The sequence below is a fragment of the Bos indicus genome, chromosome 15 (genome assembly GCF_029378745.1).
Source record: "Bos indicus isolate NIAB-ARS_2022 breed Sahiwal x Tharparkar chromosome 15, NIAB-ARS_B.indTharparkar_mat_pri_1.0, whole genome shotgun sequence".
In the NCBI taxonomy this organism is placed as follows: domain Eukaryota; kingdom Metazoa; phylum Chordata; class Mammalia; order Artiodactyla; family Bovidae; genus Bos; species Bos indicus.
In genome coordinates this window covers 67,642,441-67,669,997 of record NC_091774.1, presented here as the reverse complement: position 1 = coordinate 67,669,997, position 27,557 = coordinate 67,642,441, and the positions used below count along the sequence as shown (strand labels likewise).

The 27,557-nt window shown below is 44.2% G+C and overlaps 1 long non-coding RNA gene across 3 annotated transcripts in view; it reads right to left on the bottom strand.

Moving 5' to 3' along the window:
* LOC139187361 (uncharacterized) overlaps window positions 1-26,782 on the bottom strand; it is a 103,958-nt gene extending 77,176 nt beyond the window's left edge. For all 3 annotated transcript variants that reach the window (XR_011570913.1, XR_011570914.1, XR_011570915.1), the window contains exon 1: window positions 26,458-26,782. This is a non-coding gene — a long non-coding RNA (uncharacterized lncRNA). The remainder of the gene's footprint in view (window positions 1-26,457) is intronic.
* Window positions 26,783-27,557: the final 775 nt, after the last annotated feature.

The window sequence follows — 27,557 nt, the reverse complement described above, 5'->3', positions numbered from 1 at the left end:
TCTCTTTTCTTCTTATTGCCGTGGAACCAAACTTGGATCTGCTCGCCTGACATGCAGCAAAAGCCAGTCTACTGACACCGGGCTGTGGTGAAGGAAAGTACAGGATTCATGGCAAGGTGCCTACCATGTAGCCAAGGAAAGAGAAAAGGCAGCACATACTCAACTCCCCAGTAGCTTTCAGGGAAGGGTTTTTAAAGGCAACATTAGGGATGAGGATTGTAGAGTGTCTTTTCAGCTTGTGGACATTCTTCTAATTGAATGGTGGTGAGGTCAGTTCAGTTCAGTTTATTTCAGTTCAGTAGCTCAGTCGTGTCCAGCTCTTTGCGACCCCATGAATTGCAGCACGCCAGGCCTCCCTGTCCATCACCAACTCCCGGAGTCCACCCAAGCCCATGTCCATTGAGTCAGTGATGCCGTCCAATCATCTCATCCTCTGTCGTCCCCTTCTCCTCCTGCCCTCAATCTTGGTGGTGAGGTAACCAGATGGTATTTTGGGAGTCAACATCATCAACTTTATGGTTCCAACCAGTCTGAGCTCTGCAAGCTGATCATCAGCATGCAATTAACTTCTTCCACCTGATGGGAGTTTCAGTATCTGCAACACAACTCAAGGATATGGCTCAGGATATTAACTGTAGCCTCTGAGGAGGAACTAAAGAGACATTACTTTGTTTTATGGCTAAACTGTTAGGATTTTGCCTTGCTTGATTATTTTTCTTTGTTTCTGCATTTTCTCACTTCCCTGATTAAAGTTGCTTTTTTGGAATTTGAGGAAGGCCTAGGATGCTAAAGTTTTTCTATAATTAAGGGACACAGAAGTCTGTCCCTGGGAGGCCCCACAGGGTACTGGCCAGTTTCAAATTTCAGAACTTCTCTATCATTAAAGATAGCAATGTGGATGCTTAGTCACTCAGTCATGTCTGACTCTTTGTGATTCCATGGACTGTAGCCTGCCAGGCTCCTCTGTCCATGAAATTTTCCAGGCAAGAATACTGGAGTGGGTTGCCATTTCCTTCTCCAGGGGATCTTCTCGATACAGGGATTGAACTGGGTCTCCTGCATGATAGGCAGTCTCCTGCATTGCAGGAGGATTGTTTATGACTAAGCTACCAGGCTAAACTGCTAAAAGATTCCTTTTCGGGACTTCTTTGCAGCTATATGTGACATACAATCAATCAGGTTCTAATGGATACCTCTGGGAGGGAATTCTGGAAAGTCTCTATTAAAAAAATACAAAAAGCAGGAGAAAACTCTTGTCCTCCCTACTGTTGCCTGGAATGTGGATGTGATGACTGACGCTCCAGCAAACTCCTGTGTCATGAAGTTACCATAAAGATGGAAGCTACACACCAGGAAGCTGGCCCAAAATGCAGAAAACCTGGCTTTTTTTTTTTTTTAACAGTGGAACCACTATACCAGCTCTGGACTGCAAACCTCTAGACTTCTCTTATGTGAGAGAAAACCAGACTTCTGTTATTTTAGATGTTCTGTTAGATGCACTTGAACTTAATCCTAACTAAAACAGCCAAGTTTGGCCCTAAGGGTGTATTACTGATTTTGAAAAACTGCTCTGTGAGACTTGCAAGATCAGCAGCCAAAGACACCCTCTCTTGATGGAAGAACCACTATTTGACTTTCACTCCTTCTGACATCTCTTCCTCCAACATTATAGTCTGGAGTTATAAATGTCTCCTAGTGTTCTTTAAGATGGAATATGAGTTTCTCAATTTTTAGTATTCTTTTTTCTTAAATTCAAGAATAGATAGTTGGAATGCTTCTCTGTTCTACTGCTTTAAAACTGGAAGGAGGAGATTTTTTTTTTTTTAAGATAGGGAAGAAATAGTTTGAAACAGCAAAAGGAAATATGAAGGGCACAATCTCTGCTTCCAGGCTCTGATTTATGAGAGATCCAAGCTCCACACAGGAAGCCTGCAGTGCAAACGATATCATCAGGGGACAGCTTGTTTTTTATGGTAAAAATACAGCACTCAAAGAAGACGTAGAGGATATAGAGCTATTGACTAAATGATAACCTGAGAGTTCCAGAGGTTGAAAGGACAAGGGGCGCATTGGGCGGTCAGGATTATATGGTCATTAGGGGTCAGGGTGATAATAGGTGAGCTGGGAGACAGCTTTCCTGGTGACAGGAAAACTAGTAAGTTTCCTAATAGTAGCCTCCAGAGGAAGGCAGACTCATCCTTTCCGACTACATGTGAGGACAGATAGATATGTGTTGTTCAGCCCAACTTTGCAACCCCATGCAGCACGCCAGGCTCCCCTGTCCTTCACTATCTCCTGGAGTCTGCTCAAACTCATATCCATTGAGTCAGTGATGTCTCTTGCATCTCCTGTATTGGCAGGCAGATTCTTTGGGTTTCCCAGATGGCTCAGTGGTAAAGAATCCACCTGCCAATGCAGGAGAAGCAGGAGGCACAGGTTCAAATCCTGTGTCAGGAAGAGCCCCTGGAGGAGGAAATGGCAACCAGTTCCAGTATTCTTGCCTGGAAAAGCCCATGGACAGAGGAGTCTGATGGGCTACAGTCCATGGGATTGCAAAAAGTTGGACACAACTGAGTACTCATTCACTGACTTGTACACAGGGTCACCTGGGAAGCCTTACAATATCTTTAGAGCCTTGATATTCAATACCATCAGTCTTGCACACCTAAAATTTACAGAAATCTTCCCTCTGCTCCCTTCCATTGTATTCAAAGATACTTAACATAATTGCAACAGTAAGATGCGGGGTGGGGGGTGCGTGGCGAGGGTGAGTGGGGAAGCCTGGAAGAAAAGTGCAGTGCAGGCAGGTTTTTCCACTTCAACACCACCTCTCCTGAAGTAAGGAAACAGCTGGGGGACCTGGGGTGGGGTGGGGTGAAGGGGGGTAGTGAAAGGTGGAAATAGAAAAACACAAATGATTATGCCAAATACTATCCTACTCCCAAAGCAGGCTCTTTCTTTGATTCTCTGCACAAGCTAACCACCCCTTTTCTCTGCTGTGACCACAGCCAAACCCTGCTTTCCTGTCAGCACAGTAGTGATGTCTTCTTGGGGAAAAGGAGGGGCACTCAGAGCCTCTCTGCCCAGAGACATCCCCCCATCCCCCCGACTCTTGTTCCTCATAGACTCCTTTTGACCCTCATTCTATAAGAGTAAGGTTTTTAAAATGCTTTTCAAGGAAGGTCTTATCCACAACTTCAAAACAGGAAACATACAGGGTGTTAGTCCTCTGGCTGAACCAGAGGCAGGACCCCTAAGCTCTGTGTTCTCAGCCTCCCCCTGGCCCTGCCATCCTGGCCTGACTCCTGCCCCACTCCCTCCACCCACCACACACACACACTCATCTCTCCTAAAAACCCTGGACTAGGGTGACCTACTCATCCCAGTTTTCCCAGGACTTTCTGGGTTTAGCACAGAAAGTCCCATAGCTCAGGAACCCCTTCAATTTCGTGCAAACCGGGATGGTTGGTCACTCACCCTAAATATACCTCCATGATGGTTTTAAAGGCACTGATTTTTTAAAAACTCATTGTCCTTGTCAAAATATAAGCATTTCTAGTAAAGGTAACATTTTAAGCCATGGTTGGTCATTGCCAGCTTAGCGTGAATTAGTTCATCTGCTACTTTCAAGCAGCAGCCAGGTGAAGAAGGGAATTTGACAATGAAAAGGACGAGGATGGCAGCCCTTAAGCAGGCCCTGTCGGTGTTCTTGTTGAAGTCAAATTCATTCACCCAGTTTCCACAGGAAAACCCTAGTAGAGCACCCCTAAGCTGCACCCACTCCATGCCCAAGCAGTGTCTTCCCTCCCCAGATCAGAAAATATGCAGTCAAGGCTGCAGCACAGACTAAAACTAAGGGCCCACGTGGGGATCGAGCCTTGACGTCTATAGAATAGCTCTGAAACCAGACTTCACCAGCCAGAGTGAAGCCTGTATAATTGACTTGGAAAAGCTTTCAGGCACCAGAGTCTCTCACAACAGTGGGGACCAAAGCCTGAACCAGAGAAGGAGCGCCCAAAGGAGAAAGGGACCAGTCAAACGTATCCCGATGATCCCCTTTGTTGGCAAAGCTGTCCAGATGCTCATGCAGTGTTAATTAAGCCCAAATCTAATTAATCTGTGACCTTATTCAAACCAACTGTCTCCCTCAGCCTCTAATGCCTCTCCAGATTCATCCGCCCTTTCCCTCTAAGAAGAGTCTGAGGGTTTGTTTTCATTATTAAGTTTAATTGAAAGATGACTGAGCCACGGTCTTTCATAAACAGGGAAATGCCCACCAACAGAACTCAGACCAGAGGGGTGGCAGGGAGGCAGCAGAGACATAACTTCTACAGTCTGTATACTGATGAGAGGCTGGGTCCAGCCTGGACCACTTCAAAGCTAACCCATCAGACCTCACACATTAAAAAATTGAAAGCAGCCTGTTGTGTTTAGAACAGCTGCACCCAGCGTGGCATCCATGAGACCCTGGAGAGATGCGCTGAGAGCATGAAGGGACGTGAGAGAGGAGTGACACAGACAAGGCAGCAGCAGTCAAAGGGTTAAGATCCAGCCTCTGTCCTCAAGCCCAGAGCTTCCCACTCACATGCCAGGGCACACTGTGTGTGCCAAGTGACTCACAGGTGTTTCTGAAGGAGGAAACAGAACAGGCTCTATCTTGAAAGCAGGACTATTACCTTCATCTTGGGCCAGACTGTGGACTTTGAACAATATGCCCAGTATCTATGGAAACGACATACGGACTGGAAAACCAGACCCCCGGAAGGAAGAGCCCCAGGGCTCTCCATAGCCTAAAACAATACCCTAATTATCTGTGTAACCGAGTAGAATCATACATTCTATTATGCTTATTGAGGTATGATCACAAGTCTATTGAAAATTGTCCACTGTTAACTACCTAGGCTTAAGGCATATGAATCATGGGTTAACTTTGATTGTATCTTTCTTTTTCCTTTGTTCAGACTGGTTTCAGGGAATTTGGGGAGGTAGATTTTTGCACATACACTTAGGGTCTATAAGGTTTTCACAAAAACTGGTCGGGGTCCTGGGCTAAGAGGAAACTCTGCCTTGGGCTCGCCGGTATAATAAACTGTACTCCACTATCTGCATTATCCTTCTGAGTGAGTTTGTTTCCCGGAACGCATGGCTACAACATTTCCAGATGTTGAGCCCCTCTGCACTGCTTGAGGCTTGGGGGACCTGGAGACACCACTCAGCTGTCTCCAACTGTGAGCAGCCTTCCTCATGTCCCCAGTAGGCTGTAGAAATATAAGCATCCTTACCCGTGCTGTGTTTAAAGAAGGTTGGCGCGGTATTTAACACGTTGGAAAGCACTGATATAAATCCATTCATATTTGTGTGTGTGCTCAGTCCCTCAGTCACATTTGACTCTATGTGACCCCAGGTACTGTAGCCCACCAGGCTACTCTATCCATGGGATTTTACAGGCAAGACTACTGGAACGCATTGCCATTTCCTCCTCCAGGAATCCACTCATGACCCCCATCTAATTCTGAAACAACACCTATGTTTCTTTTCTATCAGAACAAATACCCCATCAACCACAACTTACCAATAATACAGAAAAGGTAGGCTGCTGTTTGCATCACCACACCTTTATTTTATCAGTCTAGGATATATCAGGATGATCTGTTTTTCAAAGGTTTGTTTTCGAAACTTGAATGCCCTTGGGTGGATTTTAGTATATTACTCTCCCCCAAAGCTTCTAACCCAAACATTTCTCTAGCTACCTATTGTTTTTAGAGCGAACATCAAAATCCTTACCAGGATTACAGGACCTTCCAGGATGTGGCTTCTTTGGAGCAGCAGTCTTAATTGCTCATGACCGACCAATTCTAGGGCTTTCCAGGTGTTGTTAGTGGTAAAAAACCTGGCTGCCAATTTAGGAGACGTAAGAGACACAAGTTCGATCCCTGGGTCAGGAAGGTCCCCTGGAGAAAGGCATGGAAAACCACTCTAGTATTCTTGCCTGGATAATTCTATGGACAGAGGAGCCAGGAGGGCTACAGTTCATGGGGTTGTATTGGACACAATTGAAGTGACTTTGCACACATGTACCACCTACTCTAAGTGAACTGAGAACCTCTGAGAAAGACAGTCAGAAGGTCTCGGTAGAACCTCTAGAAGAGATGCAGTCCTGGAGAGATGCAGTCCTATTAGCCCCCTGAGACTCATTTTGGACGTCTTACCACTAGAACCATAAGAGAGTTATTAAGCTTGTGTTGCTTTGAGCCACTAAGTTGGTGGGAATCTGTTACAACAGCCATAGGAATGATCACACTCCTGCCGTAGCACATGCTGTTCTTGCCTGGAGCACCCACCCTCAGCTCCTCCTGCTCCTTCACAGCTGAGCTCACGTAGCCCTTTCTCAGAGAGACTGCCTCTAAGCTCCGAGGCCAGGTCAGGCACCCCACCCCCATGTCCTTTCTCGCTCCTTGCTTCACTCCTTGACTGCATTCCTAGCCTGTCGTTCACTCACTCCATTCAGGAACCTTTACTGAACTTGTTTGTGAGCCTGTGTGTGTTTGGTGGTGTCTAACTCTTTGCGACCCCGTGGACTGCAGCCCACCAGGCTTCTCTGTCCCTGGGATTCTCCAGGCAAGAATACTGGAGTGGGTTGCCATGCCCTCCTCTGGGGGATCTTCCTGACCCAGGGATGGAACCGGTGTATCCTGGGTCTCCTGCATTGCAAGAGGATTCTTTACTGCTGGGAGGCCTGAACTTATTTACCACGAGCAACCATTTCCGAGACACCAGAAAGAAAAGTGAAGGATCTCCTGCTCTTTTAGAGCGACAGGCTCACACTTCACTTCATTCAATCCTCACATACCCTGTGAAAGAAATCAGTTCCTGCCGGTCACACCAGGTTGACAGTCGGCCAAGCCTGCTTGGACCCTGCTCTGAGCACCAATCAGATGGAGGGAGGAGGTTGTCAAGGACGTTATCAGTTGGCATTTTCCAAACGCTAATCTGACAGGGATATGAAATCTTGACCTTCTCTTCAAGAAGCGTTGCCTTTTTTTCTGACAAAAGGAATATTTTGCTATCTAGTCCTTCAGTGTCTGGATCAGAGGATCCTAAGCTCCTGCTGGAACTTTCCTCTAGCTGTTGGCAGCCGCCTCTCCACCAAATGGAGATACAGAATCGTCTTTTTGCCCTTCCTCCTTCTCCATTCCCCTTCCTGTGCCTGCCTGTGCCCTTCCCAGTTCCAAGGCAGGAAGTTTTGACCAGTGCCTCAAAGCATCTCCCAGAGGTGGAGAACCACCTCCACGCACACCGGTGTGCTGCCCACTTCCGTAAGGGGCCTGAAGGTGAACCATTAGCAAAGAGGAGAAAGACCCAGTGGCGGGCAGGCACCACCTGGGTGCTTCACTACTAACGGCGCTTTCCCAGAGATGGTGACGCATGCCAGCAAGGGACGAGGCACTGCAGAATAACTGGATTCTGTGAGCTTCGCTTGCTCAGGCTGCCTGAGGACTGGGACAGAAGAGAAAGCCCAGTCCTAGAAGCTGCCCTCCAAGTATCTGGAATGGCCTATTTGGGGGAAGGTTTATATCTAGATATTAAAGATACAGTGTGAAAATGAGACTCCATCACTTTTTAAAAGGCCCCTTTAAATCCAGAAAGAGAAGCCCCATCGATCAAGAAATTCTCCTCATTAGTCACTTTCTGACCTATTGCCTCTGGCTTACTCTAGGCTGCCAGCAGAGATGCAGGGCCACAATTAATAAAATATCATAACAGATGCAGACCACATCCACAGTGGGCACGATGAGGATTCACACAGAAGATGGGCACACACACTGCCCCTTGACATCTCTAGGCTCCTGTCTTAGGAACCTTCCAAATGAGAATGTAAACCTGCTATTAGTTCATATGTATCTGAAGTCAGCCCTCTCATGAAAGAGATCCAGAAGACATCAGCTGAATATGATAACCAGAAACAGCACAATGTGTAAAGAGCTTGGGCTCTGAAGTCAGACAGAACTAGGTCTGAACTGGGCTCTTCCACTCACTAGCTGTGTGACCTTGGGTGAACTGCCTCACTTCTCTGGGCCCTGGCTTTCTAATCACTGAAATGGGGATGATTTGCATAGCTCTGATGAAGGTTGGAGAAAATGTGTTTAAAACACATATCCCTGTACTGTCACTTAACAGACAGGAGTGCTATTACTGGTAATAATGAGTATTGGTTATAAATGAGCATAAATGTGTCTTATCTCTCTCGGTCCTGCCTTTTCTCTCTCTCCTTCCCTGAAGTCATACCTATCACAGTCCAACTGCTCTTTTTTCCTTTGGATGCCTACATGACCAGTCGGTCTCTCAAAAAAGAATTTATCAGCTGAGACCAGGTGCTGAGCCATAAACTAGGTCATGTTGGAGACACCATTATTACTGTTGTCAGCGATAACTGATTTCAGCTTTTGGACATAAATTTGGCGGGTTTGTCTTCCACTGCCATCAGGGAGCAATCTTGCCATAGGGATCCTTCCCTCCCTGATGGAAACACTTGGCGGAAGTGGGAGGGAATCTCTATAACGCAGGGCACAGAACAGAACAGCTGGAAGTGGCCTCCCTAATTGGCAGCTTCCTGTATTATGACAGGTTTGAGGCAGATTATGACAGCAGAAAGGGCGCACACAGGGACAGAGTGGCAGGCAGCACTTCCTTGGATGGAAGCTTCCGGAGGCTTCCAGATGCAGCCGCTCCTTTTAACCTGCATGTTCATAGCGGCTCCAGGGTACCCTTCCCCGGGACTCCCAGGGCCATATATCACTGTCAGTTTGGCTGCCAAGTCCAGCTCTACAGAAGCACCTGGGAAAGGCCAGGCAGCTAAGGCGAGCAAGGTGATCAAGGGGGAAAGACAGCTGCACTGGGGGCCGAGGGACTGGGGTCTGGCTCCCATCCTGCCGCCACTTGAACTTCTAGCAAGTCCTCGTCCCCTAAGGGTCAGTTTCCTGTCAGCCAAGAGGCTGGCTTGCATCTGCCCACTTCCTATATGAGGAATGCTGTCATGGCTGCTCACTTTGCTTACCTGTACTTTCTGCTGCTGCTGCTGCTAAGTCGCTTCAGTCGTGTCCGACTCTGTGCCACCCCATAGATGGCAGCCCACTAGGCTCCTCTGTCCCTGGGATTCTCCAGGCAAGAACACTGGAGTGGGTTGCCATTTCCTTCTCCAATGCATGAAAGTAAAAAGTGAAAGTGAAGTCGCTCAGTCGTGTCCGACTCTTAGCGACCCCATGGACTGCAGCCCACCAGGCTCCTCTGTCCGTGGGATTTTCCAGGCAAGAATACTGGAGTGGGTTTCCATTGCCTTCTCCGACCTGTACTTTCTACTTCGCCTCTATATACATAATTTTGAGGGGAGAGAGATATAATTTCTGAGGTTTCTCTGACTGTACTGCTCAGATCTCGTCCACTTCTAAACCAATCAGCAATATCTGTGTGTGTGTCTGTGTGTGTATGCATGTGTGCATTCATGTATACTCAGTTGATTCAGTCGTGTCCGACTCTTGGTGACTCTATGGACTATAGCCCACAAGGCTCCTCCGTCCATGGAATTCTCTAGGCAAGAACACTAGAGTGAGTTGCCATGCCCTCCTCCAGGGGGTTTTCCCAACCCAGGGACTGAACCTGAATCTCCAGCATTGCAGGAGGGTTCTTCACCCACTGAGCCACCTGGGAAGCCTATACACACACACACACACATGCACACGCACAAACATGCACGCACACACACACGTGCACACACACACGCACACACACACCTGCGCTCACACACGCGCGCACACACACGCATGCACACACGCACGCACACACGCACGCACACACACGCACGCACACGCACACACACACGTGCCACATGAAGTTGTGAAATAATAACTGAAATACTAAGCTCATATTAACTGGGCATCTCCTCTGTGCCAAGCGTGGTGTTACATGCTTTACATTCATTATCACATTCAATCCTGCCAAAAACACAGAAAAGTTGATTGAACGCACCTGCTGTTGACCGCCCAGCATTCATTTCCCTCTGCTTCCTGGTAACAGTGCCCTGAATTTCCCTTGAGAAACCATGCCTCCTCGTCATCTTCCCCCATGTGATTTTGTGGCTTCAGCCCCAGCTCTGAAAGTTGATCTTGACTGACTTCATCGTCAGTATATGCTCCCCCCACCACCATCACAGAGATTGGTTCACAGGCAGATGAGATCTGAGCAGTACAGTCAGAAGAAAACTCAGGAATTTGCCAGGAATGTGGAGATATGGTGCCCTTCTTCCCTGTAGGACTTGAACATAGAGCATATGGTCTCATTGTGTGTTGTAAGCCATTCTGGACACTTAAGGGGATATACTTCCAAGATGAAAGCCAACGCTGAAGACGTAGAGGTGAGAAATAAAGAGTGAGAAAACCAGGGTTTTGAGATGCTAGATCAAACCTTGCCTGAAGCTACATTTACTCTTGGAATTTATTGTTTAAACAATTTTATTTGAATTTTTATGTTTCATGCAACCGAAGATATCTTTATCAATGTAGGCAGGTGTCATTGTTCTCCCATTTTATACATTAGGAAACCGAGGCTCAATGGAGCTAAGCAACTCACCCTCAGCCACAAAGCAAGTACATCACAGAAACATCATCTGAACCCAGGTCCATTTGTGTTCTCTCTCTCCAAAGAGATTAGACTTACTCCCAAAACTGAGCAAAATTACCTGCACAGAAGAGGTACTTAGTATTGTTTAAGTGAATGAATGAGGAATGAATAATTCCCCTTAAGGAAAACATTAGCAAGGTGGAGGATAAGGACCACTGAACTGGGAACTCAGGAATCTAATTTCTGACCTGGAGTTCTTCACTTACTAATTATGAGACCTTGAAAAAGTCATTTACAAAATCTGATCTTTATGCTCCACATGCTAAAGCTGAAATGATGAGATTAGATCCTCTTTATAGGACCTAAGTACTAGGATGCCATTTAGGAAAATTCTGAAAACTCTCATGGCATATTAGAGAGTACCCTTCATGTGGGTGAGTAGATTCCTCCAAAAATTTACTTAGCCTCTGGTTGATAGTATTAAACTCAAATTTGTTTTGTCTTCTTAATTATCTCTACACTATGCATAATTTTGTGGAACATAACTTTCTGGAGAATAAGGTAATTAGTGAAAATTAGCCCCTGACAAAATAGAATTGTCATGAGACATTCTGCCAAAAACAAGATTCTTCCAGCCTGGACGTGTGAATTTGTAGTAGGATGAATATGCCTCCCAAAGATGTCCACATCCTAATCCTTGAAACCTGTCAAGGTTACCTTTCCTGGCAAAAGGAATCTGCTGAAGTCATTAAGGATCTTGAGAGGGAGAGATTTTCCTCGATTCTCTAGATGTGCCCAAAGTAATCACAGAAGTCCTTATAAGAGGGACACAGGAGGACCCAAAGTTAGAGGAAAAGATGGAAACAGAGATTAGAGTGATGTACTTTAAATATGCTGGAAGGACGGTGCTGGTAGCCACTAGAAGCTGAAAAAGGCCAGGAAACACATTCTCTTTCTCAGAACTTCCAAAGGGAACGGACTTGACTCTAGCTCAGTGAAATAAATCTCAGACTTCTGACTTCCAAAACAGTAAGAGAGAGTACCTTTTATTCTTAAATAACCATTTCTTTATTTTAAAAGAAATATTTGTTTTAAAATTAATGCTCTTTAAGCCACAAAGTTTGTGGTAATTTGTTATTGCAGCCATTGAAAACTAACACAGCCCCCTAAAAGAGAAGACTAGCTTAAAAAAAATTACAGGCATACCTCATTGTGAGTTCAGATCCAGACCAAGGTAACAAAGTGAGTCACACGATTCTTTTTGGTTCCCCAGTGCATACAGAAGTTATGTTTACAGTACATTGTAGCTTAGTACATGTGCAATAGCATTATGTCTTGAAAAATCAATGCATATAACCCTAATTTTAAAAATAATGCTATTGGGGAAATGGCGCCAATAGATTTGCTTGACTCACAAACCTCAATTCATAACAAAAGCAGTATCTGTGATGCACAATAAAGTGAAGCAGGTAAAACGCCTTCTGACACTACTGTTTTCTTAATGCAGTAAAGGAGAAGCAGCTGAGATTTTCAACTGTATTAAGGAAGAAGGGGGAATGAAGATCAGCAGTTCTCATTCTCTTAGCAAAGTGGCAAGAGGAGGAATTGGGCTAAAATGAATCCAAGAAATCTCTGGGTTAGATATAAAGAGAAAATTGCTACTAGTTAAAGTTGGCAAGAATTGGAATGCATTTCCACCAGGGATTGTTGTGCAGAAAATCCCTCGACAGGCTTCCTGGAGGAGAGCGCACAACAATTCAACAATTGCATGGGAATTAGTCAGACTTGCTAAAAAGCAAACTGATGCCTTTGGACATTCTGTGCAGATAGAAGAGGCTGCCAGTACTGGACTCCTGTTCAAGAGGGCTGGGAAGCCAGGGACACCTAAGATTTGAGCAGATATATTTCTAGCAAAGGCATGGAGTTCAGAGGGTTGGACATAGAGGACTTGACTGGCTTCCACCTGTGGACTAGAGGAGAATGTCAGCTATGAGTAAATGTTTCACCTGCCAGGACCAGTGGGGACCTTAGGATGGTCTGGAGGTCTGAGTCTATCCAGATGCCAAGACCAGGCAGCTCCGTGTGAGCCTGTAAACAATGTCCTATCGCGGTCAAGCTTATAAGCGTTGACGTCAGACTGTCCTGAATTTGAATCTCAGTTCTGCCATTTACTCACTGTGTGACCGTAAGCAAGTTGACATGTTTATGTGCTTTAATTTTCTCCCCAGCAAATACTAAGTATCTATGGCAGTAAGTTCTTATGGGGATTAAATGTGATATTGCCTTTAATTGCAATATCGATTAATAGTTATTTCAATTATTAATAATAATATAAAGTGGAATGCCTAGAAAATAGTAAGCATTCATTAGAGAAAACACTATTATTTCTAGTAATGCAGTCAGCCCTGGCTGGGAGTCAGAGCAAGGTAATCAGACAAGAGTGGAAGGAGGACCACGTTAAAGATCCAGAGAGGCAGAGGAATCCAAAAAACCAAGAGACCCAGGAACCAGGAAGCAGATGAGAGAGCAGTAACAAAACTGCAGCATCAATGTTCAAGCACCAGCAGCCTGCGAGGGTCGCATTTGAGGCACTTTGCAATACCACTTACAGCTACCCGTTCGCCCGTGACTTGGAAGGACGAGGCAGGGACCTAGGAGCAACTCGCTGAAGACAGGAAGTAGAGCCCCCGTGCCTACCTGAGGGCATCGTAGGGTTTCTTGTCTGTTTTGATCTCTTTACCAAGGATGCTTGGCTTTCATGCCATTGTTTCCTCTCCTCCACTCATTTGTTTAATGAATATTTATGTGCTGTGTGTAAGGCATGTCTAGGTGCTGGAACCCAGCAATAAATACAACAGCCATAAACCAATCCCTGCCCTAATATACTCTAGTGCCCAGGGCAGACATCCCTAATCAATGAATGGCATACTTTCCTACTGAGCCCAAAGCCTCTGCAGGTCCTTCTCAATGCTGTCCAGTTCTCCAAAGAGCCACTGCCAATCAGAGTCGAACTTAAGATGAACACTCCCTTGTATTCCTGCTTTGAGCTTCTGTGGTTGCTGATTAGACGCACTGATCCCTTCACAAGAACAGACCACTCTTTGTCTCACAGTCTAGTGCTAACAGGGAAATGATACTCTCAGAGCAACAACCACCAGAGTATCCACTTAAGACATGATGAAATAATTGCTTTGACTACTATCACTAAAATGTTTTTGAATATTTTACTGAAGCATCCAGTTACTACACTGATCTAGGCTGAATTGATAGGGGTTTATATGTCATAATCTCAATTTCATGTACTATATTTATGAGCTCCTCTCACATTACAGCTACCCATTCTGCCTTTGTCCACTATTTTTCATTCCTCCCAAATACATACACACGCACACACACAGAGGAGACTCGGACAGAATAGACAGATGCATGCATGCAGAGCTGGCAGCCACCTGATCTGGTGGGAAATCAACCATAACACGGTGGAGTCAGTAGGTCTGGCTTCCAGCCTCAGCTCTTCCACTGACTCACCATGTGGCATTTTCTGCATCTGAGAAATGTGAATAACAAAATTTATATCATAATAAGATCAAAGTCGGCTTATCACACACAGTTCTTCTGCAACTCCAATATGATACTATGTTACAGGTCAAGACTTCCAATGGCGCTAAGGGCAATCCCCCTAAGCCAGGGGGACCAGGTCACTCCACAGTGACCACCCAGGTGGCTGGCCAGAACATCCCCAGAAGAAAACCTGTTAAGGATCTGTTTGCCTTATGGCATCACAGGGCAGGGACTGGACCAGACAAAAAGCACTTTAACAACCCTCTCAGTCTACATCTGGGAAGTACCCTACTAACCAACAGAAAAGTAAGAGAGCAAGCCGGCCACTGGACAGCCGACCATGGGAGATAAAACTGCAACCCACCCCTACGCCAGGTCCACTTCCCAGTAAAGCCCAGCTCTCAAACTCAGCCCCTTTTGACATCAAAATACTCACTCCAGCCTCCATGGTAGGAGGTAATTCTGTTTCAGACGGGAGGGATAAGGTGAGCCGTCTGGTCTGGGAGCAGCATCTCACGACTCTCCCACCCGGTCTGGACGAGCAGACCTGCCGTTTGACTTTTTTCCTCTGCCTTCTCTCTTCCCTCTCAGGCTTAAGAAGAAATTTTTCTTTAAGTGAGGCTAGAAGGCAAAATAGAGTAACACACAAAAAAACAGTGCCCACTAACCACCAGGGTCTACTTAAATTTAATGAATGTAAATAGAATGAACTTAGATATTTGTTCTCTTACTTGTATAGCTCTATAGCCATATGTGATTAACCATTAGACAGCACAGAGAGGACATTTACACATTCTACTAAACAGCACTAATCTAGGCCAGCAAGACTGGAGAAGGAAGAGGCAACCCACTCTAGTATTCTTGCCTGGAGAATTCCACGGATGCAGGAGCCTGGTGGGCTACAGTCCATGGAGTCGCAAAGAGTCAGGTATAATTTAGCAACTAAACAACAAGGAAGACGAGGCCATCAAGGAGTAGTGAATGGACCACATATACCAATTTAACTGCTTTACAATGAGCTATATTACGTTTTTTAATATTTATTTTTATTTATTTATTATTTCTTTGGCTGCAGCAGGTCTTAGTCAGCACGTGGGATCTTCGATCTTAGTTGTGGTTTGTGGGATCTAGTTCCCTGACCAGGAATTGAATCCAGGCAGCCTACATTGGGAGCTGGGAGTCTTAGCACCTGGACCAGCAGGATAGTCTCTATTTTACATTTTTATTAGAAAAATCTATGGAAAAGAAGAAAGGCTTTCCTATGACAAAACACAAAATAGTATATAAAGGGAAGTAAAAATTTTGGAAAAAATATTTATACCATATATTAGGAGAGAACTGTTGATATGCTTCATAAATTAACCTAAGTGGTGAACAAAGCGTCAGTTCAGTTCAGTTCAGTTCAGTCACTCAGTCGTGTCTGACTCTTTGCGACCCATGAATTGCAGCACACCAGGCCTCCCCGTCTATCACCAACTCTCGGAGTTCACCCAAACTCATGTGCATCGAGTCAGTGATGCCATCCAGCCATCTCATCCTCTGTCGTCCCCTTCTCCTCCTGCCCCCAATCCCTCCCAGCATCACAGTCTTTTCCAATGAGTCAATTCTTCGCATCAGGTCACCAAAATATTGGAGTTTCAGCTTTAGCATCATTCCTTCCAAAGAACACCCAGGTCTGATCTCCTTTAGAATGGACTGGTTGGATCTCCTTGCAGTCCAAGGGACTCTCAAGAGTCTTCTCCAACACCACAGTTCAAAAGCATCAACTCTCTGGCACTCAGCTTTCTTCACAGTCCAGTTCTCACATCCATACACGACCACTGGAAAAATCATAGCCTTGACTAGACGAACCTTTGTTGGAAAAGTAATGTCTCTGCTTTTTAATATGCTATCTAGGCTGGTCATAACTTTCCTTCCAAGGAGTAAGTGTCTTTTAATTTCATGGCTGCAGTCACCATCTGCAGTGATTTTGGAGCCCCCCAAAATAAAGTCTGACACTGTTTCCACTGTTTAGCCATCTATTTCCCATGAAGTGATGGGACCAGATGCCACGATCTTCATTTTCTGAATGTTGAGCTTTAAGCCAACTTTTTCACTCTCCTCTTTCACTTTCATCAAGAGGCTTTTGAGTTCCTCTTCACTTTCTGCCATAAAGGTGGTATCATCTGCATATCTGAGGTTATTGATATTTCTCCCGGCAATCTTGATTCCAGTTTGTGTTTCTTCCACCCCAGCGTTTCTCATGATGTACTCTGCATATAAGTTAAATAAGCAGGGTGACAATATACAGCCTTGATGACCTCCTTTTCCTATTTGGAACCAGTCTGTTGTTCCATGTCCAGTTCTAACTGTTGCTTCCTGACCTGCATACAGGTTTCTCAAGAGGCAGATCAGGTGGTCTGGTATTCCCATCTCTTTCAAAATTTTCCACAGTTTATTGTGATCCACACAGTCAAAGGCTTTGGCATAGTCAATAAAGCAGAAATAGATGTTATTCTGGAACTCTCTTGTTTTTTTCATGATCCAGAGGATGTTGGCAATTTGGTCTCTGGTTCCTCTGCCTTTTCTAAAACCAGCTTGAACATCTGGAAGTTCACAGTTCACGTACTGCTGAAGCCTGGCTTGGAGAATTTTGAGCATTACTTTACTAGTGTGTGAGATGAGTGCAAACAAAGTGTAACAATAGATAATTCAAAGTAAAAAAATTAAAATGACAACAAAAATGCGTCAGATGATTCTCAACACATCAATAATTTAAAATGAAAATGAAAACAATGAGATAAATTAAATAAAACCAATAAATTAGTTAATTCGTGATAATATATTTATAAAATAGTACATATTTACATATGTATGTAAATATGCATATAAAATGTGAGACAGATTTAGAAGTGGAAATTGTTTTTCAAAAACAAAGGTTTAAAGTCTTATATAAACCTTCTTACTTTCTTGTTATTAATTGTCATCATGATTTCAGATAACGGCCAGGCTTTATTTTCCTCTTTTTATCAATATTATTTCCACATTAAACCTCATCTCTGTAGGCAACAAAATCAAAATGTACCAGCCTCCCCAAAGCAAGAAGTATCTTCAACAAAATGTGGGAGAGTTAATATGTATGAACATTCTGCTGAGCATTTTTTTCTTTTTTTCTCTAGATGTCACATCTTACCCAAATTGCATGTTTATTTCTCTATGAGAATATATTATTAAAGTGAACTTGCTTCAGAAGAAAATAGCAACTTTAATCAGGGTTTTTTCCTCTCCCAATCTTTCTTTCCCACTTTCTGTTGTGTATGCTGGCATCACTTTCTCCAACAATGATCTTCCTGCATGCAGGCAGGAAGGTGGCCACCAAAGCCCCATTGCCCAGCATCCTCGTTTGCTGCTGCTGCTGTTTAGCTGCTCAGTCATGTCAACTCTTTTGCAGCCCCGGGGACAGTAGCCCACCAGGCTCCTCTGTCCATGGGGTTTTTCAGGCTAGAATACTGCAGTGGTTTGCTATTTCCTTCTCCAGGGGGTCTTCCCAACTCAAGGACTGAACATGCATCTCCTACATTGGCAGGCAGATTCTTTAGCAATCGGATTGGAAAGGGAGGTTTTTGTCTCCTAACTTCCATAGGTTAATTCCAGGAGTAGAGTCCAGTGATCCTGCTACGTCTCATGCCCATTCCTCAGACCTTCCAGGGAAAGGATATTCTGTCACACAACACCAGGGGGCAACAATCACACAGAAATATGGGGTATTTGGTGTTTAACTAGAGTTGTGCTGCATGGTGGCCCTGCTCCCAAGGACAGAATATCATGAGTGGACAGACCTGTGTCACATGGTACCTGCTGTGTCCAGGAGGTCACGATCTGTTTTTGGAAAAAGAAAATGAAGGGAAAACATTCTAGACTGCCAAAATAAACCTGTAATCCACCTGAACATATCATCCCAGAGTGAGAAGAAATGAAAATTCCACACCAACCCTCCCTATGCCTTTCCTGGGTACAGAGATAAGCAGGGGCGGGGTGGGGGGGGAGGTGCCGTAAACATAGCACTCTTTAAAGCTTCAGAAGAAATAAATATGTCTGCAAGGTATTGCCATGAAGAGGGTCTCCTTTCCCTTAAGGAAACAAGAACACTACAACACAAACAAAATGGAAAGCCTTCTGCAGCTCTGCTATAGAAATGACAAAGCCCAGCCTATCTCTTGAAACACAGCTAACCTTTGCTTCAGAAGCCACTTTCAGAAGTCCTGAGAACATTTTTTTAAAGAGCTAAGCCTCTAGAAATAAGGTTCCAGGACTGGCTTGCATTTACAGCATCTCATGTTTGCTAATTCTCAACTCTGGGGGGCTCCTGGGTTTCAGGATGTGCCCTCAAGAACCTGTAAATGAACTCATGCCATCAGCTCTGGGGGGTCACGCTGGCAGGCCATCAGGCAGGCAGTGGGTGAATGCCAACCACATGGGTGCATGCAACTTCCTCCAACCCAACCAGCCAGCCTCTCTCACCCCCTGGTGCACCCACAGCTGCCAGAGGAAGGGCAGCAGCCAGGAGGGGACAGACTCGCCTCCCTCACTGTTCATCCCCACAGCCCACCTCTCTGTAGGGAATGATATCTTTTCTTGACTCCTCTTTTGCACATTGTGCAAAAAAAAAAAAAAAAACTGGAGCACTTTTGAAATATACAGATTCCTGGATCTCCTCTCAGACTTGACAATATAAATATCTAAAGACAGAGGCCTTGGAATCTGTATTTATTCTCAGTCCCCTAATTGATTTTTATGTCAAAATCAAGAATCACTGTAATCCACATCTGTACTTGGCCCTTGTTTGAGACTCAGGCGTTGTAAACACAAAGTACAGAATATCCTAGAGCAACTCTTCATGATCTCTTTGCTGACTTAATACTGTTTTCTGCTCAGGCCCATTTATCCTTTTAAACATTACCGAGAACAACATAGAGCTATTGTTTATTTGCTCGTGCTCAGCCGCTCAGCTATGCCCAACTCTTTGTGACCTTTTGGGCTGTGGCCCGCCATTCTCCTTATCCATGGGATTTCCCAGGCAAGACTACGGGAGTGGGTTGCCATTTCCTTCTCCAGGATATCTTCCCAACCCAGGGATCGAACCCACGTCTCCTGCATTGGCAGGCAGATTCTTTACCTCTGAGCCATTGGGGAAGCCCTTGTTTATGTGGGTTATACCTAATATGTTTAACATATTAACAATCAGAATGAAAAATTTTAATATTTAATAAATTCTTTATTTATTAACATAAATAATATAGGTTTCTTTAAAAAAAATTTTTTTTCCAGGATTGAACAATTGGTGAGTAGCATGACATTATTTGACATTTTCAAAAAGCTCTTTAATGTGTAGCTGAATAGAAGACATTTGGGTCCTCATATTTGCCTTTGCACTTAATCTGTTGCTATTATCACACATCATGCAGTCTCTGGAAAATTCCATCAGACAAGCAGGAGAGAATGAGAACAAGAAAAGAAAACAATAGCTTAATATTACAGGAGCATAATTTTGACCTTAAGGAGACTCCCTTGAAAGGGTCTTCAGGGTCCCCAACTGATGCCCAGACCACACTTTGAGGACCCCTGCTCTGGACCACCCTGCATATTATTACACTTCTTCTACCTTCACATATATGCTCATTTCTCTAATTTCAGCACTGGTATATTTTGATGCCTTTTTATTTTTACAAATCTTCAACTTGTTTTCCTAATTGTATATGTGTGAAAATCACTAAATTTAAGAAATAGAAATCCACTCAAGCTATATTGAACCAAAGAAGATGAATGGTAAAGATACAAGGGAATCTTGCCAAGCTATATGTGGGAGGTGCAGCTAGGTCCCCACTATGCTTCTTCCCAGAACCCTAATCTCCCAACAAAACTTTGGGTTACCACAAGGTAATCTGACTGCCTTTTCATACTGTTCATTCTCGAAAAGGCAAGAGAATTCCAGAAAAACATCTGCTTTATTGATACTCCAAAGCCACTGACTGTGTGGATCACAACAAACTGTGGAAAATTCTTAAAGAAATGAGAATACCAGATCACCTTACTTGTCTCCTGAGAAATCTGTATGCAAATCAAGAAGCAACAGTTAGAACCGAACATGGAACAACAGATTGGTTCCAAATCGGGAAAGGAGTACGTCAAGGCTGTATACTGTCACCCTGCTTATTTAACTTATATGCAGAGTACATCATGAGAAACGCTGGGCTGGATGAAGCACAAGCTGAAATCAAGATTGCTGGGAGAAATATCAATAACCTCAGGTATGCAGATGACACCACCCTTATGGAAGAAAGCAAAGAGGAACTGAAGAACCTCCTGATGAAAGTGAAAGAGGAGAGTGAAAAAGTTGGCTTAAAGCTCAACATTCAGAAAACTAAGATCATGGCATCACTTCATGGCTAATAGATGGGGAAACAATGGAAATAGTGAGAGACTTTATATTTTCGGGCTCCAAAATCATTGCAGATGGTGACTGCAGCCATGAAATTAAAAGACTCTTGCTCCTTGGAAGAAAAGCTATGACCAACAGCATATTAAAAAGCAGAGACATTACTTTGCCAACAAAAGTCCATCTAGTCAAAGCTATGATTTTTCCAGTAGTCACATATGGATGTGAGAATTGGACTATAAAGAAAGCTGAATGCTGAAGAATTGATGCTTCTGAACTGTGGTGTTGGAGAAGACTCTTGAGAGTCCCTTGGACTGCAAGGAGATCCAACCAGTCAATCCCAAAGGAAATCAGTCCTGAATATTCATTAGAAGGACTGATGCTGAAGCTGAAACTCCAATGCTTTGGCCACCTGATGTGAAGAACTGACTCATTGGAAAAGACCCTGATGCTGGGAAAGATTGAGAGCAGGAGGAGAAGAGGACAACATAGGATGAGATGGTTGGATGGCATCACTGACTCGATGGCCATGAGTTTGAGCAAGCTCTGGGAGTTGGTGATGGACAGAGAAGACTGGCATGCTGCAGTCTATGGGGTCGAAAAGAGTCGGACACGACTGAGTGACTGAACTGAACTGAATCTGACTGCATCACCTCAAAATTCCAGGTAAATAATTTCTTACTATCAAGTCTTGACTGTAAAATCCTAGGTGAGAAAAATCGGTTGACCCAGCATGAAGAAGTTATCAAGCAGGGTGATGGAGCATTTCGGATATTTTATTTATATCCATTCGAGACAGCCCACATCAGGGACCACACAAGTAATCAAATAGCAAAACGCTCGTTCTCAACTCTGGTTGTTCAGCCCTTGTCTAATGAGGTGAGATCATAAGCCAGGGTTACTGATGCATTGGGCTGCCCTGTTCAGGCTATGTGAACACAGTGCTCTACATGATGGTAAAGAGGTAACAGGCATTCCTAGCACAGACTGCCAACACTGTTGTGTAGAAATATAATGTGAACCATGTATGTAATTTAGCATAGTCACATTCACAAAGTAAAAATAAACTGGTGAAACTGATTTAACATATTTTAACCTAACATATCCAAAATATTATCTCCACATATTATCAGTACCAAAAAGCAATAATGAGAAATTTTACATCCTTTTGTACTAATGTCTTCAAAATCAGTGTGTATAAAATACATTTTAATTAGTGCACTAAATTTTCATCAGACATACTTGATCTGTATTTAAGGTTCATAAAATTTATAGCTGAAAGAGCAAATCCATGTACCCAAGTTGTTCCAAACATACTTAGATCTTTTCAAGTATCCGCTTTTTACATTTTCATTAATTATAATTTAATTTAAAATTCCATTCTTCAGCTTCATTAGCCACCTTTCAAGTGCTCAGGAGCCACGTAGGACTAGGGGCTACATTTCAGACACGGCACGGACTAGACAGAGAGCCAGAATCTGGTCTCTTCTACTTTTTCACGCCTCCCACAGCATCAGCAGAGAACTGCCCACTAGGGATGTCCAGTTACTACTGTTGATGGAAACTGTTCAAGTCAGAATTGCTCAAATCCAATTGCTGAAGGACCCTTACTTAGAAATTGCATCTAAATGTTTTTCTTTAGCAAATTGCATCACTTTAAATGCATTAAAAAAACCTTCTTAGTTAAAGGAATCCAATGAGATGGTTGGATGGCATCACCGACTCAATGGACATGGGTTTGGGTAGACTACGGAAGTTGGTGGTGGACAGGGAGGCCTGGCGTGCTGCGATTCACGGGATCGCAGAGTTGGACACGACTGAGCGGCTGAACTGAACTGAACAGTGATTTAGCTCATTCATCAAATAAATCATCTTTCAGTCATTTATATTAAAAAAAAAAAAGACTTTCTTACATCAGGTTTATTTTAAGTAGAGCACAAACAGAAAGCCAACTGAAGGCCATTTGACAAATGAGTAATCTGAGAACCCATAACTCATGTCCTGCACCCTCATGAAACTGAAGTGAGTTTTGTAGAAGTCCTTGAAAATCAGAAACAAAAAGGTGTGATTTCTGGTTCTGTTTGGCTGATTCTGGCTGCGTTTAAGCCCTCTGCAAATGGTGATGGAAAATGTGTGCAAAAGTTGGTAGTAAGCTAACAGCCTTGAGCTCTTTCCAGTAGATGGCAGTGTAATCAAAAGGACTGCTCTGTGACCCCCTGAACCCATTTTCTACAACGGTTTATAAAATCTGTACCCATTATATTCTAAAGCTAGTCTGCATGGCAATGGCACCCCACTCCAGTACTTTTGCCTGGAAAATCCCATGGACGGAGGAGCCTGGTAGGCTGCAGTCCACGGGGTCGAGAGGAGTTGGACACGACTGAGCGACATCACTTTCACTTTTCCCTTTCATGCATTGGAGAAGGAAACAGCAACCCACTCCAGTGTTCTTGCCTGGAGAATCCCAGGGACAGGGGAGCCTGGTGGGCTGTCGTCTATGGGGTCGCACAGAGCTGGACACGACTGAAGCGACTTAGACTGAAGCAGTAGTCTACATGGGCACAGCCCATTTTGGCTGAACAGAATTATTTAAAGCCTCTGTTTGTTTAATCAAATAAGCATTTGAATATTTAGTGTTAGCCAAACAAGCTGTTCATTGGTTCGTTCATTCATTCATCAAACCCTTCCTGAATGCTATCAAGTATCAGATGTCATGACACAGAGCTAGAAATACAAGAAGAAAGAATAGGTCCTTCCTGTAAGGAATTCACAGCCTGTTAGGAAGGTTAGTCATACACATCAGATCAGATCAGTCGCCCAGTTGTGTCCGACTCTTTGCAACCCCATGAATCGCAGCACGCCAGGCCTCCCTGTCCATCACCAACTCCCGGAGTTCACACAGACTCACTTCCATAGAGTCAGTGATGCCATCCAGCCATCTCATCTTCTGTCATTCCCTTCTCCTCCTCCTGCCCCCAATCCCTCCCAGCATCACAGTCTTTTCTAATGAGTCAACTCTTCGCATGAGGTGGCCAAAGTACTGGAGTTTCAGCTTTAGCATCATTCCTTCCAAAGAAATCCCAGGGCTGATCTCCTTCAGAATGGACTGGTTGGATCTCCTTGCAGTCCAAGGAACTCTCAAGAGTCTTCTCCAACACCACAGTTCAAAAGCATCAATTCTTCGGCGCTCAGCCTTCTTCACAGTCCAACTCTCACATCCATACATGACCACTGGAAAAACCATAGCCTTGACTAGATGGACCTTTGTTGGCAAAGTAGTGTCTCTGCTTTTGAATATGCTATCTAGGTTGGTCATAACTTTCCTTCCAAGGAGTAAATGTCTTTTAATTTCATGGCTGCAGTCACCATCTGCAGTGATTTTGGAGCCCAGAAAAATAAAGTCTGACACTGTTTCCACTGTTTCCCCATCTATTTCCCATGAAGTGATGGGACCAGATGCCATGATCTTCATTTTCTGAATGTTGAGCTTTAAGCCAACTTTTTCACTCTCCACTTTCACTTTCATCAAGAGGCTTTTGAGTTCCTCTTCACTTTCTGCCATAAGGGTGGTGTCATCTGCATATCTGAGGTTATTTCTATTTCTCCCGGCAATCTTGATTCCAGTTTGTGTTTCTTCCACCCCAGCGTTTCTCATGATGTACTCTGCATATAAGTTAAATAAGCAGGGTAACCATATACAGCCTTGATGAACTCCTTTTCCTATTTGGAACCAGTCTGTTGTTCCATGTCCAGTTCTAACTGTTGCTTTCTGACCTGCATACAAATTTCTCAAGAGGCAGATCAGGTGATCTGGTATTCCCATCTCTTTCAGAATTTTCTACAGTTTATTGTGATCCACACAGTCAAAGGCTTTGGCATAGTCAATAAAGCAGAAATAGATGTTTTTCTGGAACTCTCTTGCTTTTTCTATGATCCAGCGGATGTTGGCAATTTGATCTCTGGTTCCTCTGCCTTTTCTAAAACCAGCTTGAACATCATACACATAAATAACTGCAAAACAGTGCAATTCAGTCCCATGGAAGAGAGATACAGTTCTGTGTCAGGGGGTGGAGAAGAGGAGAACTGAGGGAGGTTTTGGGTAGGAATAGAAAGGTGAAGAAAGCTGGAAAGTTGTCACCAGACAAAGGTGGAGAGTTCTGTGAAATTGGAACTAGATACATGACAGCTTCCTATGCTCCCCCTGCTTCCACTCTGGCCCACAGTGAGCAGCCCAGCAGTCCCACAGCTGTCACCACGATCCTTTTAAAATGACAATCTGATTCCATCACTCCCTGACCTCAAACTTCCAACCACTTCCTATCACATGTGGAATAAAATCCAAAGTCCTTGCCATAGTCTGGAGACCTTACATGTAGATCCAGGCTTATCAGAGACTTCCCTTCCTTCTGTGTGCACCATTACAGCCGTAGAGTCCTCCTGGATGGGCTCCAAACGTCCCAGGCCAGCATTCCTCCAGGGTCGGGGCAGAGTGCTTTCTCCGACAGTCCTACACACACCAGAACCCTGCTATCACTCTCTATCCCCTCGCTCCGCTTTATTTCTCTACACTGCACTCAGGATTATATTACACACGTATTAGCTATTTCTCTGTATACCACGTAACCACGAGGGCAGGGGTTGGATCTGTTTTGTTCACAACTACATCAACAATGCTTAGGAGAGGTCTGGCACAAGATGGTCTCTCCAAAAGTATTTGGAGAGTGAATGAAGAATCAAATGAGCCTAGGCAAACTACGAATATTTCAAGAGATTGCAAGTATCCAGCATGGCTAGTAGATGAGTGAGGAAGGCAGGTAGGAAAATAGCTAGAAATGAGTGGGCGCTCAGTGGCCAGGCCAAGAAAGGACGCTGTACTCCTGAGTAAAGGGTTGGATTGTATTCCCAGGACAGTAGGGAGCCAGCGAAGCTTGTTAAGGAAGGGACTGACACAATCAGATCGGCACGTTTCAAAGCCAAGTCAGGCTGCCATGGGGTAGATAGCCTGGAGAGGAATGGAGGCAAGAGCGATGCTGGGTTATACTTTTGCCATCGTCTTAGTTTCCTCATCTGTAGAATGGAGACAACAGCCTCATCTTAGTCGGGGGCAGCATGATGACCAAGAGGTGACACACAAAACATCATAGTACTGGAGATAAGAAGCCCTCAATAAGCATTATCTGGAGCTTGTCTGGTGGCTCCGTGTTGAATTTGCCTGCCAATGCAGGAGACACGGGGTCAATCCCTGATCCGGGAAATTCCAACAAGCCACAGAACCACTAAGCCCGTGCACCACAACTATTGAGCCTGTGCTCTAGAATCCAGGAACCACAACAACTGAAGCCCACGTGCCCTAGAGCCAGCGCTCTGCAACAAGAGAAACCATCGCAGTGAGAAGCCTGCGCACCACAGCTAGAGAGTAGCCCCGTTCGCCATTAGAGAAAAGCCTATGCAACAATGAGGCTCTGGTGTAGCCAAAAGTAAATAAATAAAGTTATTAAACATAAATAAACATTATCCATCACCATTAATAGTAAAGAAGCTTGGAGGATGACGTCCACACTTCCGCTCGGGTGACTGACGGCTTGGAGAGTGGTGCCTTTGATTCTGATAGGATCTACAGAAAGAACTCATTTCTGGGAACAGAAAGTAAATTCTATTTTGGGCAAGTGCAGTTGGAAATAGCTGCAGGGTATCCAGTGATATCCTGATATCCAGGATATACAGTTGGCAGTCAGATATAAAGGTCCAAAGCTCTGAAGGGAACTTTAAACCAAAGATAAAGATTCAGAGGAATCCTGTGCATTACAAACAATAGCCCTGGTCCCCTGTAAGCAAACTCTGAACCTAAGTACTCAAAGTAAACTCACCTGAGTAAAAACCCTCAACAAGAAATAATCTCATTGAGCTGAGAAGCAAAATGCCATGAACAGGAACCAACTCCAGTTCTGAGCCTACCGTGTTCACATGGTGCCTTCTGCGTCTCCTCTGGGCACAGAGAAAAGAGCTTCCTGTAATATACGGCTTTTTCTACAACCTTCTCCAAGGCTTTCTCCAGCTTCCTGTTTTCCAGTGTGTGCATGTAAGAAAAGGCTGAATAAGTGCCAAAAGTCTAAATATTACAGCGAAGAGACTTCTTAGCTTTAGAAACCTTTTTTTTTTTCCTGAGCTGAATGAATTCTAAAACTCACAGTGCTCTACTCCTGCTTCAAGCATTGGAGAATCAGGACTTCTCTGATTAAGATTTTGCCCCCCAGTGCAAGGGGTGTGGGTTCAACCCCTGGTCAGGAAGCTAAGGACATGGCTCGCAGCCAAAAAACTAAAACATAAAACAGAAGCGATATTGTAACAGATTCAATAAAGACTTTAAAAAACAGTCAACATCCAAAAGATCTTTTTAAAAAGAGAAATTATGTTAAATAAAAAAAAAAGAATTGGAGAATATGTCTGTGAAGCACAATGTACTGTTCTGGGGGCGAGGGTGACTCTATCAAGCGCCCTGGGATGCAGAAAAAAGGCTTGAGGTTCACAGACAATGCGCCCTGGTGTCACTGAAAGGGCGATGTCACTAGGCTCATGCATGCATTCACTCATTCATTAAACAAATAGCCAGTTTTTAAGCTTTTTATTTTGTACTGGAGTGTAACCGATTAACAACGCTGTGATAGTTTCAGCTGAACGGTGAAGGGACTCAGCCATACATATATGCATTCTCTCCCAAACTCCCCTCCATCCTTCCTACTACATAACACTGAGCAGAGTTCCACGTGCTATACAGTTTCTGGTCATTCATTTTAAATATAGCAGTATGTACATGTCTATCCCAAATGCCCTAACTAGCCCTATCCCCCATCCTTCCCCTCAGCAACCACAAGTTCATTCTCTAAGTCTGTGAGTCTCTTTCTGTTTTGTAAGTTCATTTGTATCATTTCTTTTTAGATTCCACATATAAGAAATGTCATATGATATT